General features: G+C 42.3%; 1 protein-coding gene and 1 non-coding gene across 4 annotated transcripts in view; both read left to right on the top strand.

Moving 5' to 3' along the window:
* The window catches only part of LOC124605695 (cerebellar degeneration-related protein 2), a 475,868-nt gene that overhangs the window by 398,740 nt on the left and 61,678 nt on the right, over positions 1 to 15,450 (top strand). The gene's annotated exons all lie outside the window — the stretch shown is intronic.
* Positions 6,215 to 6,287, top strand: Trnat-ggu. The gene has a single exon. It is a non-coding gene; the product is annotated as a tRNA-Thr (tRNA).

Raw genomic sequence — 15,450 nt, 5'->3', positions numbered from 1 at the left:
AAATCTCCACCTACAGCGCTGCCATCGTTAGATGTGAAAACAGGTTAGTGCCGTGATCACCTGGGAGCATCTCTTGAGTATAGGGTACAGTATGTATTTTTGTTCGTTTCAGCTGGAGGAACTAATAACTTATTAAAACAGTCGTTGCCTGCATTGTTTAGGAGGATTTCTTCAGTGGTGAGACAAAGATTTTAACGTGTGCATTCTCAGCAGAATGCAGCAAGGTAGACCACCGTCGAATCAGTGACGCGAGGAGCCATATAATTTTCAAATCGAATAAAAATGATGGTAATATGAGGAAACTTGTCCTAACACCCACGAAGGTCAGTTTTATGTAAAACTTGGAATCTGTGTACAATCAATGTCTGTAGGTTAACGAATCTAAGAATTAAAGGAAGAAAATAATTTCGTGTGATAGTTACTACTAGCAGATCCAAGGTAATAAAGTGCGGCATTATTTGACAAAGAGTTTACAACTTTTGCTTCGAGGAGTGTCTCGAACGCAAAGTATGCGGAGCCATTAAGAGATAGAAATCAACAAATTATTGTATAAGAAATTTAAAGTTTTATATGAAGAACAGATGTTCAGGTCCTAATGTCAAACATTAAATGTAAAATTTCGTCAGGAAGCGTCGACGGTCTAAAGTTGGATGAGTTAGTACAGCTGTTGCGAGGCAGTCATCGTATGGAGGACTACCTGGATTCGATTCCCCAGCTGATCATTCTGATTCAGACCTCTGCTCTAATTACGAAATCAGACTACCTATCGAGGTGGTTTCGCATCTGTCGATCGTACGTGCTACAATTGCACAAGTTCCTAACTGTGCGCCTGTCTGTAGCCACGGGGTCTGTTCAATGTCTTTACGACCACGATTTATGAATAACAGGCACTTGTCGGGATCATGTCACTGACTTGCTCTAAACACTTCCTGTCAAGTGTGTCGTCACTCATACTACTGTTCTTGTGCACTCATTATCAAGCACCTTGGAGCTAGGCTATTACATTTGGCGCTAACTTGGGAGAGAAATTAATAAATTGGTCACCTACAAATTATGAACTAGTCGTATACTTACAAGTGTTGGTAGTAAATTGCACTTGCGAAACGACGTCACTACCGTCGCGAAACAAGTTAATAAACGCGCTTAAGGTTAAGCCCGTTAGACACGAGCGACTTACTGGTCAAAGTAGACAACTCCAAATATATGCGTTATACACGGCTGCTTGTGAATCAACAACCAACCACGGCAGAGAAGTGTGTATCTGAGTCAATGATCTATGCGATTGTGCCGTAAATGGAGTTCCAAATTTCAGAGCGTGCTACACAGTGCGCATACGCTGAATCAAGGGACTATGTCGCGTGTGCCAACACTTACACAAGGTAGTGCATTTTTTTTTTCTACGAATGTTGTCCTCCAGGAAACGAAATATCAGAAGCCAGAAACGTACTCGCATATAGATTTTATAGGCAAAAGGCGCATAAATAGCTAGATCATCGTGTTTTAATGAAAATCACGTCAACAGTGAAAAGTCAATCATTTGACGACAAAAATAATTTTCAATGTTATTCGGCACAAAAATGGAAAAAGATAAAACACAGACATTTACTAAGTTCTAAATATTGTCTGGTGTGTTAGCAATAACGTTTTTTTTATGTATGTGTGTTCTGAAATGTTTCGACGATACATCCCCAAATGCTTAAATGCTCAGGAGTGTAAAGAATTTACAACATGGTTTGATTAGAACTTCCTATATTGTGCTATATTTGATTTTTCGTGGAAAGGATAGTCCCACATCACCTCACTTACACCGTTCAGATGCCAGACTGCAGGACAAAAAGCTCTCACAAAACACGCAATTTTGACGCTGACTTGTAAACGAAAACGACCACTTGAAACAGACTAGTTTCGATGTAGGAATAAAGCGCCATGGCACTGTACTGGTCTTGTCTCTGGTAGTCAACTGAGTGACGCGGTTCACACCGAACAGCAACCGCCCTGGCGGCCACATAGACAACAACGGATCGCAGCGATCTCTCGCAGGTCCTGCGATCTGTCGAGATATCATACGTGTGAGACCAAATCGCAGAAATCGATCGCTGATTGCACGAGAATTCCAAGCAATCTAACGAATCGCATGCGACGTGTGGCAGGGCGGCAACATGACTGCAACTCGTGTACGTAGTTGTCAAGCACATGTTGTCTATTTTATTTCATTTGGATTCCCCCACGCTGCGCCAGAACTTCGCGGTAGAATTTATAGTTATTAAAGGACCACAAACCACTCTGAGAAGTGAAGTCAAAGCTAGTTGTTGTTGTATTAAGAAGCAATAGAAATATTAAAACATTGGAAGATGTCAATGTTGCACTGATCAGCATTGTGAATCATGTGCTACAGAAGAAGAACTGATGGGAAGTTCATAGTAATAATCAAGATACACTGGGCTCGATCAGATTTTTGAGTTATCAGAAAATTACATACATCATTAAAGTTTTTAATTCTAAAGTAAATGATGTACCGTCATACTGAGGGGCACATTTTCATTGGTATTTTCAAGTAAAACTACTATACAGCTGTACTAAAGGTCCTTCGCATTTTATATAATGTAACTCTTCTTCACACAATCTATAACGAGTTACCCTCATCAGCAATGTTGCTGTTGAACACTTCAATACACACACAGACTGCGAAACAAATGGAGTACATAACCGCAGGTATTCTATACGACGAATGAATGAAAAAGGCGTTGAGGCCTTAACAGTGAAACAGAATTGTGTTGGCACACTGGAGAGACGTAGCAACGTACTGGCTATCAGTGAAAAATACACTGACGTGCCAAAGAAACTGGTATAGGCATGTGTATTCGTATACGGAGATGTGAAATATGTAAACAGGCCGTATACGGCGCTGCAGTCGGCAACGCCTATATGACAGTGTCTGGCGCAGTTGTTAGATCGGTTACTGGCGCTAAAATGGCAGGTTATGAGGATTTAAGTGAGTTTGAACGTGTTCACTCGGCGCGCGAGCCATGAGACACAGCGTCTCAGAGGTAGCGATGAAGTGGGAATTTTCCCGTACGATCATTTCACCAGTGTATTGTGAATGCCAGGAACCCGGTAAAACATAAAATATCTGATACCGCTGCGGTCGGAAAACCATCATTCAAGAAAAAGACCGACAACCGAAGAGAATCATTCAGCGTGACAGAAATGCAACCATTCCACAAACTGCTGCAGATTTGAATGCTGGGTCATCAGTAAGTGTCAGCATGCGAACCATTCAACCAAACACCATCTATATGGGCTTTCGGAACAGAGGACCCACTCGTGTACCCTTGATGACTGCAAGACAAGCTTTACGCCACTCCTGGGGCCGTCAACACAGACATTGGACTGTTGATGACTGGAAATATGTTGCCTGGTTAGACGGGTGACGTTTCAAACTGTATCGTGCTAATGGACGTGTACGGGTATGGCGACAACCTCATGAATCCATGGACCCTGCATGTCAGCAGGGGACAGCTCAAGCTGGTGGAGGCCCTGTAATGGTGTGGGGCATGTGCAATTGGTGCAGTTGGTGTAGTACGGGACCGCTGATACGTCTAGATACGACTCTGACAGGTTACACGTGCGTAAGCATCCTGTCTAATTACCTTCATCCATTCATGTCCATTGTGCATTCCGAGGGACTTGGGCAATTCCAACAGGACAATGCGATATCCCACACGTCCAGAATTGCTACGGAGTGACTCCAGGAAAACTCTTAAGAGTTTAAATACTTCCGCTGCCCACCGAACTACCTAGACATGAACATTATTGAGCATATCTAGTATGCCTTGCCACGTGCTGTTCGGAAGAGATCTCCACCCGCTCGTACTCTTACGGATTTATGGACAGTCCTGCAGGATTCACGGTGTCAGTTCCCTCCAGAAGTACTTCATGCATTAGTAGAGTCCATGCCACGTCGTGTTACGGCACTTCCGCGTCCTCGCGGGAGTTTTACTCGATATTAGACGTATACCTTTCGCTCTTCGATGTATAATTCCTAAACCAACGGATAGTTCCGAAGAAAGTTTGGAAACAAATTTAATACAAAATATTAAAATTGCCGTTCTTTTATTTTTTCTGAGTGTAACTGGAAATACAGAGATAAAATATCACTGCTGCTAAACATAGTTCATATTCTACGGCAGAACTTCTCGACACCGTGGCATTCGTAATGTAGAATATGTTGAAATTGCTTGGCAAATCACCCTGTTCGGTTTGGGGGTGGAGGCGATCGACCGATTACAGCGATATCACTTCTGACCAGTCGCTGCTATCCGACGGTGTACCAGTTTCCTTTGGTCCACTCTACGTTATTTCAAGCGGATTGCGGGAATTTCTTTGTGTCGAGCGGTATGGGAAGGTTACAAGCATGACTATGTCAGTCTCAAATGATGCTAGATTTGTAGTGGTTTAGCAGACTCATTGATGCGGTTGCCACAGGAAAGCACTGTGCAGTCGCGAAAGTCGTGAGTCTGGCGTGCCAGGCCACGGCCTAGGTTTAGCGGTACAGTTAGCGCCGCACCCGCTTACTTAGTCGGGCGCGTCCGTTTCCCACGGCTCCCAAGCTGAGGCAGCAGGTTGGTGTGCACGGCGCTTCCTGTGGGAAGCCCGGCACGCCCGCGCTTGCAGGGCAGTTCAGGGAACGCCCACTGCGTGTCTACTGACAACCCACTGGTCCGCTGTTCGCGCTCGCGATTCATTGACGTGCCTCTTGCGTTCCGTGAGATTATATGTACAGACCCAGGAAGAATGGTCAACATTCAGGAATATGTCAGACACGATCATTCTAAGCAAAAACGTCGAGTGAACTTCGGTTGTAAAATGCATCCCTTAAGTGCTATGAGCACTCCTTCAGAAGAAGAGGTGCTTCACTACAGCGAAGACAAACAAGTGCTCATAACTCTTAAGGTATGCATTTTAAAGGCTATGATTCCAAGACTTTTCCGCTTCGACTGATCGTTCCTGTCATGTCCCTGAATATTGACCTTTTCTCCTGAGATACCCAGTACATTTCGCAGGAAGTAAAACCTGTTACACAATCTGTAACGTGCCCTCTTTTAGCTCAAATCTGTTAATGAAGAGACCGCCTAATTGGGCGCCTGAAAGGGTCGGAAAGAAGGCATAGTTTTCGAAACAGGCCGAATCGAAATGGGGGACTTCAACGGCTTACTGTTGTAAATTACCGTAGACGTTCCTCCGTCTCTCAACGTTCATTGCAATTTTAATAATCCTATATGTGATTTCTCAAGTTAACACCTTTTTCTCTCAACACACGTCAGTCATATATGCATGAATGTGGAGTATCGTTAGGAAGATTTTTTAACCAGCTTTTGACATCGCACATCGATTCTGCGCTAAAACTATCCATCTGTGAAATATTTCAACACCAGATACATACCATAGGTAAAAGGGCGTCATGGATGCCCAGTTTAAAACCTACATTTTACGAAGCTAAATTATTAATCACGAATAAAACTCCTCGTTTTTATATTATTACAAATACCATTTGGTTTCTTTTAAAGTACTTAACTCCATGTTTTGTATGTGGCAGTAACTGCGGTAGTCCATTCTCTCTGCCCGTCGTACAAGATGACTTTTCTGAATGAATACACTTCCGGAAACCACAAATACTTGTCATTGTCGGCTTGAATTGTGAGTCACCTGTTGCTGCTACGGCCTAACGTCCTCGCATAAAACACGACGTACAATTAAAATCTCAATACAGTTCACAGGTTATTGTGGCCTTAGTAATACATTGGGTAAGAAGCAAACCCTACGTTCTACCCTATACATTTCGCTTTTATTTACTTCCTTGTTTGATATTTGTATTTGTCATTGAACTTCTCCTAAAATGTAAATATTACGACCGAAAGTTATAATTTACAAGCCATTGGTGACAGTCAAATACTGTCACGAGGAGTAAATTACATTTATTTTACTGCGCAGTGTCTGTTCCTTCGAAAGAACAGGCTCCATGCAGATGCAGAAATTTCGAGACACTATATGTAAATTCAAGGGGATCACTAGCAGCTGCAGTGGGACATTAAGCATTAAGTAGCGAACGGGACGGAGTGTGATGAACAGGGGCTGCGGGTAGGTGGCATAGATAGGAGTGTGGATCGGCCGTGAGGTGTGCCAAGGTTGTCCGTGCAGTTGCGATAACGCTCTGTCCCGGATGGCGCAGTGGTTATCGCGCCTGCCTGGTAAGCAGGATATCCCGGGTTCGAATCCCGGTCCGGTATATATTTTCGCTCATCGCCACTGATTTCTCTTGATGTCCCGCTACAGCTGAAAGCAGTGATCCCCATTCAATTTACACAAATTACATTCCTTTACTTTTATTTTGTGTTTGTATTTGCTCATTAATTATTCACTTTCACGGTGTATATACTACTGTCATAAACAATAAATGAAGTTTCCGATGCCAAGGAAAATGTTGGTTTCTACCAAGAAGCGTCGCTCTAGCGGGGTGGCTGTAGCGCAAACACCACCTCAGGGAAGAAGGTGACGTTCCCACAACTAACCTTATGCCAACGACTACACTTGTTGCAAATATAGTCATTATTTGAAACCATAAAAGTGCGAAAGCTTCGCACGATTCCCCTGTTAAATTTTATTTCTGCGTATCATGTTAGGGCTGGAATTGTTTCCGGTGCTGACGCTGTTTCGTTTATCAGAAACTGGATAATTAATAATAGGTTACCAGCCACCTAAAAACTAAATATACTGTCCCAGTCAGAAGGTCGCCAAATAAGTATTCAATATTTTGACTTGAGTGCGCGCTACGAATTGCAAAATTCCTAACATAGGCATATTTAACAAGTAGGAAACGCCTCACACTAAAGGATACTCTTGAAGAAAATCCACTACCAGTCACGTCTGAAGAGGTTTCTTTAAAAAACCTACCGGCTTCAGGCTTGCGCTCTTCTCCAGCTCATTACGTTGTTTCGTCTTTACACATTAAATGCTAAAGTTTAATAGAGTGAGTTTCCAAATGGTAATCACTTATTTGCCTTCAAAGAAGTAATGTGAAGCACCGTATTTCTATATTCACATACGAATTGCTTATAAAATATTATACAATGTGGACGAAACATGAAGTACGTTAACAGGACAAACTCTAGATGATGTCCGGTTTCTAGTAAATCACCTACTAGACACCAATAGGGTTCTTAATAGTAGCATCGTCTGTTCACACTACATTTACATAGATATTCAATAACCACCTTACGGCGCATGGCGGAGGGCATCTCGAACCACAACTAGTCATTTCCTTTCCTGTTCCACTCGCAAATAGAAAGAGGGGAAAACGGCTTCCTATATGCCTCAATATGAGCCCTAATTTCTGGTATGTTATCTTCGTGCTCCTTACGAAGGCAACACACACGTTCTGCAGCCAGCTTCAGATGCCAGTTCTCTACATTTCCCAGCAGTGTTCCCCGAAAAGAATGTCGCCTTCCCTCCAGCGATTTCCAACTGAATTCCAGAAGCATCTTCATAACATTATGAATTAAGTCCAAAAAGCAGCTTTTTATGTTTTTATGTTTAATTACGACAGGCCTGTTTCAGCACTACTGCCCTTATCAGGCGATCTATAACATCGCCGGTTAGTCACTTAAGCGTTTTTCTTACGTCTTTTAAAGTTATTTTGTGACGTAGCTTTCATAGGCTATAGTTGTTGCAAGTTAAAGCCTGAACTTTATTTGTTGTGTGTCACCGGTATCTACAGGTAACAAATCTAGCAGGTCGCCTCTGAATTGCTTCGATGTCTTCCTTTAATCCGACCTGGTACAGACAACAAACATTCGAGCAGTGCTCAAGAATTGGTCGCACCAGCGTCCCATTATGCAATCACCTTTACAGGTGAACGCTCTTTCGCATTCTCCCAACAAACTGAAGTCGACCATTCGCATTTCCTTTTACACCCCTCACAAGCTTGTTCAGTTTGATATCATTTTGCAACGTTACGCCCAAATATTTAAACTACGTGGCGGTGTCAAGCAGGACACTACCAATGTTGTATCCTTGTATCCGAACATTCCGGGTTTGTTTTTTCTACTCATACGCATAGTATCAGATTTTTCTACATCTAGAGCTAGCGGCCATTCATCACAACCAACTAGACATTTTGTCTAAGTCGTTTTGTATTCTGCTACAGTCACTCAACTTCGACATCTTACCGTACACCACAGCACCATTGCTGCCCATCTTGTCCGCCAAATCATTTCGTGTATAGAGAACAACAGTGGTCCTATCACACTTCCCAGGAGACATCATGACAAGAGTCTCTGATGAACACTCGCCATAGAGGAGAACATACTGGGTATTATTACTCTTCAAGCCACTCTCATATTTATGAACCTGTTCCATATAGACTCGTACATTCAACAAACTGTAATTGGGCACCGTGTCAAACGCTTTCCGGAAGTCTAGAAATCTGGAATCTGCATGTTGCCATTCATCCATAGTTTGCAGTACATCATGTGAGAAAAGAGCAAGTTGTTTCCACGAGCGATTCTTCTTAAAACCATGCTGATTCGTACACATAAGGTTCTCGACCTCAACAAAATTTATTATATTCTATCCGAAAATATATTAGAGGGTTCTGCACAAACACGTTGAACAACAGATCAAACAGAAGCTTAGGGTCAAAAACCTTAAGGTCGACTATTACCATATGAGTGCTAATCATGTACGTCATTTTAAAGCAGAATAAGTCTATTTATTGGTGCACAAATCTTCTCGTACCGTTGTTTGAAGGTGTCTCCCCCTTCCACTCACAGGCGGAACACTGTGAGGACGTGTCTGCTCCTGCCAGAGATCGGGTTCGACTGGCCTAAACTGCGCCATCACCATAGATGTCACGTGTGAGAAAGCAAAAAATCTTGCCAGATTTCTTGAAAAACTTTTCTTCTAACTAAAACAAAGCTCTTCGTTAAGCTGTACTTCCTGGTGTAAAAATATTCCTTGGGATCTACCTACATAATGGCAGTTGAAAGACAAATGACTATTTTTACCTACCGCAGGCAGATAATTTTCCTATGTCTTCCATGAACATGGAAGAAGAAGGGTTCAATGAGATGTGTAGTTCTTCTGGAGATTTTACACGACTTCGTAGAGCGCTACACTTCAGATATTGAAACACGTCTGAGACATTCTGGTAAGCCAAATACGAGGGTTGGAACTTTAATAGTGGCAACTGTTTATTTGCAGCTCGTACAAAATAAGTGTTTCAAAGTTTTACTGACCTTCAAAGTAGTCACTAGCATTGTGTATAACCCGTTGCCAGCGATGTGGAAGTCGTAGGATACTCTTAGCAGTGCCAGTTGTGTTGACAGTTCGAGCGGCGCGGTCTATTGCCCGACGAATTTGTAGCAGTTCTGAAGCGAATGCCGTGAAGTGTTTAGTTCAGTTTAGACATCGAATTGAACTCACGAGGGCTTAAACCAGGGGAGTGCAGTAGGTGGTATAGCACTTAGCAGCCCCATTAGTCAAACAAATCAGTAACGGCTTGAACTGTACGCGCTGGAGCATTGTCCTGCAAAATGATGGTCAGGTCCTGCAGAAAGTGTCATCACTTCTGTCTCTGAGCCGGTCGTAGGTTGTGTTCCAAAAATGAACAGCATAGAGACAGAAGTGATGACGCTTTCTGCAGGACCTGACCATCATTTTGCAAGACAATGCTCCAGCGCGTACAGTTCAAGCCGTTACTGATTTGTTTGACTGATGGGGCTGCTAAGTGCTGCTCTACCTACTGCACTCCCCTGATTTAAGCCCTCGTGAGTTCAATTCGATGTCTAAACTGAACGAAACCCTCCACGGCATTCGCTTCAGAACTGCTACAAATTCGTCGGGCAATAGACAGCGCCGCTCGAACTGTCAACACAACTGGCACTGCTAAAAGTATCTTACAACTTCCACATCGCTGGCAACGGGTTATACACAATGCTGGTGACTACTTCGAATACCAGTAAAATTTTAAAACACGTATCTATTTTGTACGAGCCGTAAATGAATAGTTGCCACTATTGAAGTTTCAACCCTCGTATGTGGCTGTTCCAGTTGGTCTTGTTTGTATACAATCGCAGTTTCTTGTTTTATACGCTCTCGCATCTTCACTTCCAGAAATTCTTATGAGATTACTAACTTAAGTTAAATAATTTATCCTGTAGGCAGTGGACACAACTCCCTGTACATAAAGTATTGGAAACGTTAGACCCCCGCCGATGTTGCACCCCCCCCCCCCCCCCCCACTCTTAGACTCGCTGAATGATTACTTACTAAGCTTTTCACTACCGTGTAATCTTGTCCTGAAATTGACATTCGTGTTAGCGTTTTCCAGGTGACGGTACCTTATACTGTGCTCTTTATTCACACAGGGAAATGAATGCTATCGACAGGAAGCTAAAGTTGCTTTCCTAGATTTCCGGGTGGGTTTTCACAGTGTTGCTCACAACCGACTCACAATGGAATTGCGTGCCTGTGAACTGTTGTCTCAGTTGTGCCACTGGATTCGTGACCTCCGGTCGGGAGGGTTACACCCCTCCACCGACGGTTCTCCAAAGAATCGAACTCCCATGTATAAAACAACTAGAAACATATTACATCGTTTTTCAGTTGGAGTGTTAAATATTTGACGTTCAGCACGTAAAACATTTACAGCTGAAGGCGTTAAACATGCAGTGGCATATGTAGATACTGCTTACAATATGTGTTGCGAGTAGTTAGTAGTAAAGAAATTATAAATTAAAACGGAAAGACCTGAAGTTCTGCTGTGTGAACAGCGGAAACGCAGTACGTAAGCTAAGAACTTCTTTCCTTTCAGTATTTCGTGAGGGATGTCACAGAGTGATTTTCTAAATGGTGTGAAATCGTGTAAAGTTTTTTTAGAAATCGCTACGTGCTCTCAAGCTTGAATGCTGATGAATATATTCTAAGTAAATTGCATGGGGTGAGTTACACTGCTACAATGCATAACAACGTTTCTGACTTTAATACTTGTCGTATCGTGTTAGACCTTGCAACTGGGACCAGGTGTCTGTTTCAGTTTATTAATACAGATCTGAATAGCCCTCTTAGTGTTGGCAGATGATGCTGTCGAGTACCATCTACTAAAGATCAAAACGTACTGCAGGAGGAATTAACTAGATGCCTGTGCGTTGCGAAAAGTGATTACTAACCCTAAATAGTAAAAAGTGAGGTCCTCCACATGAGTATTAAAAAATTCCGTTAAATTCCGGTTACACGATAAGTCAGATAAATTTCAGGTTGTCGATTCAGCTAAATACTGAGGGATTACAAGGACATTAAACTTAAAAACCGAGCCACCACTTAGAAAATAACGTAAAGAAGGCGAACCAAACTAATTTTTATTGGCAAAATACACAGGTGCTACAAATCTACTAAATATACTGCCTAGACCAAGCTTCTCCGTCTTCTAGACTAATGCTGCGCGGTATGGGATGCTACTGAAGAAAGACTTCGAAAAAGTTAAAAAAGGCAGCCAACTTTGTATTATCGTGAAATAGGGAAGAGACTGTCAGGAATATAAGCGAATTGTGTGGTAATCGTTAAATCAAAGCTATTTTTCGGTTCGTCTAAATCCTTTTACAAAATTTTAATCACCAACTTTCTCCTCCAAATGCAAAATATTTTTGACTCATACTTACATAGAGAGAAATTGCCAGAAGTGCGAGTAATTAGGGAAATCAGAGCTCGCACAAAAAATTTAGATGTTAATTTTTCTAAATCGCTATTCGAGAATGGAACGGTTCAGAAACAGTTAAATGTTACTATGATCCCTCTGACATAACAGCGCAGTATTCATGTAGGCGTAGATGCCGTGTTGCCTGCGAAATTCTGTTAACGTGTCGAAAGAGTGAAATGATATAATCATAAGAAGCTATAGAATATTATTCATGCAGCATACTGGAATTAACCACGAAAAGAGGACGTAGCTTCCTGGAACATCGCAAGCTACTTTGTCGTGGACTGAACTATGTAGCTGCTACGCTATCTTAATTTATGTGCTGCCCTAGTGTGATTAAAATGCAGTAGATTATATAACCTTCTTTGTTCGTAGGTGCATGTTTCTTGTTATCTTAGTCTGAATACTGCCTGCGGAGAATGGGGAATGTGACTGTTTTATGTAAGCTGTATGCCCCAGTTTTAGCGACGTGATAGTTACAAAATAAATGGTGCTGCCATTGTTAACTGGGTGTGTTTGTTTGACTCCTACAAAACCACTAGGGCGGCTTTTGCGTACTTTTCCAACGTATATTCGTTTCATTCACTCACTTTCGCTTCTTCCATTTACCAGTGCGTGGAGAGTTCACCACTCAGAATACGTGGCCGTCTGACGGTGAGCCGAGGCTAGAACACCGGAGCGACATTTTAATCTTCTTATTAAAATAAAAATACCATAGATTGTCCATAGCTTTAGGTCTGCTACCAGCTTTGTAAAATTGTCATTCATTGTACCGTAGAGTTCTCAGTTTAAAGTTAACATATACTCAATGTCGTCTTGGTTAATTTTGTCGTGATATTGCCAAAAGACGAAAACCTTAAACCAAAGGTAGATTGTATTTTAAAATAACCCTACCATAGTCAATACAAGAGTGAGAAACCGTTGTCAGTCTTCTGACATTTCCTAGAATTTTCGAAGGTAGTTCTCAGTCGTGCGGTTTTGTTGCTACGTTTATATGGATCTTCTAGTTTGTTTTTTACTGTGTTACGCTTGATGGAGTTACTCGACCCGGTTCTCTAGCTGTCTTAATATTTTCTAGAAAAAAGTACGCGGTACGTACTTATTTTTTGTTTTCTCCTAGTTATGTTGTGTTGCCTCAGTTAAGGTTCATTGCGCTCAGTTTACGGAAGAAAACCTGGGATGGGTGGGTGTATTTGGATGACATTATCTTAGTGGACCTCACTGGAGAGACATGCATGGGCAGAGTTTTCGTAGACCCACTCACAAAAGTTCTTGGGTGTCTAAGGAAGTTCAAAGCTTTTATGGAACTGCATTAGTCATTGCTCTCTGACTTGCTCCACTTGTTCGTGATCATTCGGAACGTGCGTGAAGGGGCGAAGCAGAATGTGACGCGGAAACATTTCTCCGTTTTGCAGCCTCTGCAACGGTAACATAGCTCGATACGAAATAAGTATACTAGTTGGTTCTCGTACTGCCATACGTTTCTTTCAGACACGACTAAATAACCATATTTTGATTTTTATATAGGTTATTACGTCGCCTTGTATATCCTAATAATTTGCTACTTAAAGCTCTGGAAATCGTGAACCAGGATCCCAGAATTGCACAACAAGAGTATGGTGCTAATAATCCTGATGGATTTCGTAAGGAATTCTGCGTTACTTGGTCAGTTCAACGATATAGAGAATCTTAGACGTTTTATTTTGCAGGTGACGTCGTTTTCTTTAGCACGAATGAGCACAACAAATTTCTCTGTAGTATTTAACAGTGATCGTCAGGGCCTAACACATACGTGCATTTTTAGCTTGAAAGAATTGAATCGTAGCAAATCACTCAGATAATGTTCAAATTCGTTTCTCGAATTCTGTTAGTATTTGGCATTATGCAAGTCTTTTAGCTTAACAGCAGAGGTGATCGACATTTTTATGTTTCTCAACGGATAGGGTATTCCTGTCGCTATGAACTTTAAGACAGAAACTTAGACTAACATTCCGCACTTAGTCTAATAAAGTCGTCCTAGTTCTGTTACGGTGCCATTTTTTTTCTGTTGGTCGGATGTAATGTGAAGATTATGATGCAGTATCGCGAAAATAGAGGATTATACGGAGAAGGATGTAAAACATTCCATTTCATAATAGGGTGTCTTATTCCACCGCTCCGCGCAATGTTTAGTGGGTTTGTTCAACCGGCCTTGACAGATCAGCTCGCGAGATCCGCGTAGGGTCGTCTCCTTTCACTTCGTTAGCGCTTTGTCACGTCCACGCTGTGTTAACAAAGCATAGCAGTGAAAGTACCGGCGGATTTTAATCTGCAAAGTTGAGGGCAGTGACTCGTGTACTGAAGTTGTCTGTTTCCCCTATCAAGCAAATGTTCTTCCGTAAGGGAAGGGATTGTGAGTAAATATTTAGATTTTAAGACTACGGTGCTATAGAGACGATCATTTCGAGAGCGTCACAGTGAGAAAGTCACAGTGAGAGGAACAACGGTCACTACGGGCAAGGTGTTCACCAAAGAAGCTAGGTGAGTATTTGTGTTTGGGCGAACAGAAAGCCACTGTCAACTTATTTAAAGGACGAAATGAGAACATTTAGTTGTGATGTGGCAAACACAGAACATTCATGTCACGAAGACATAAACAGCGTGCATCTTCATATTTTCGCGGCGCAATGATTGTTCCATAAGTTTCACTTCTTCTAATAAAGACGCATAACTTTCCCTTCTTCTAATATTTCGGCTGTATGCCGTCCAGCCATCTTCAGAGGGAGCCGAGGTGACTGATTTTCCATCACTTACGGAGGACTTAGAGGAGAAAGCGTTGGAATCTGCAATCTTGAAGCCCACAGTGTTTTGGAGGTATGTTGATGACACGTTTTTAGTGTGGGCCCTTGGTGAAGATAAATTAAAAGAATTTTTAAATAATCTGAATTCCATCCGGAGACAACTTCAGTTCACGATGGAAATTGAAAGAGATGGGTGTGATGCCTTCCATTTTCGGAAGTTTTGGTACGACGCAAAAATGATGGCACTTTGGGACATGAAGTACATCGGAAACCGACCCATACGGATTTATATTCACGTGCAAATAGCTGCCACCATCCTTCGCAGACGAGGAGTGTACTCAGAACACGTAACTGCTGACAAGGACAGTTTGGAGGACGAGCTTCTAAGCTTGAAGAGTTTTTGAAGCCAACGTGTACTCTCTACAGCAGATACTTACGGCACTGCAAATGAAACCAACAGTGGGCATAAGGAAAGGAGAAGCCACGGAAAGTTTTAAATCCATGGCTTTTCTGCCGTACGTGGTAAACCTATCGTCAAAAATAGGACGAATCCTCAGCAAACAAGAAGTGTGATTTTTCGCCCTCCACCAAAGACAGCAGCACTACTGGGTTCCGTTTAAGATGATTTAGCGCATCGGAAGACTGAGGTTTACAAGATCCCCTGGGAGTGTGGCCGCTCATACATCGGACAGACGACAGATACACTCCATGAGGAGATGCGCAGAGCACCATAGGTGCACCCGGCTCTTACAACTTAATACGACGGCGGTAGCAGAGCACTTTATTGACACGGGGTACTCTATGGTGTACGATAACGTCGAAATTTTAGCCTCAACTTCATCTTTCTGGGACTCAGTAATGAAAGAAGCATTTGAAATTCGGCTGGCGACGAATTTGAGATAGCGCCTTCAGCTTGGA

Source organism: Schistocerca americana, chromosome 1, assembly GCF_021461395.2.
Source record: "Schistocerca americana isolate TAMUIC-IGC-003095 chromosome 1, iqSchAmer2.1, whole genome shotgun sequence".
NCBI lineage: Eukaryota > Metazoa > Arthropoda > Insecta > Orthoptera > Acrididae > Schistocerca > Schistocerca americana.
Note: the sequence above shows the minus strand (reverse complement) of the source record. Positions and strands in the feature narration are given on the sequence as shown.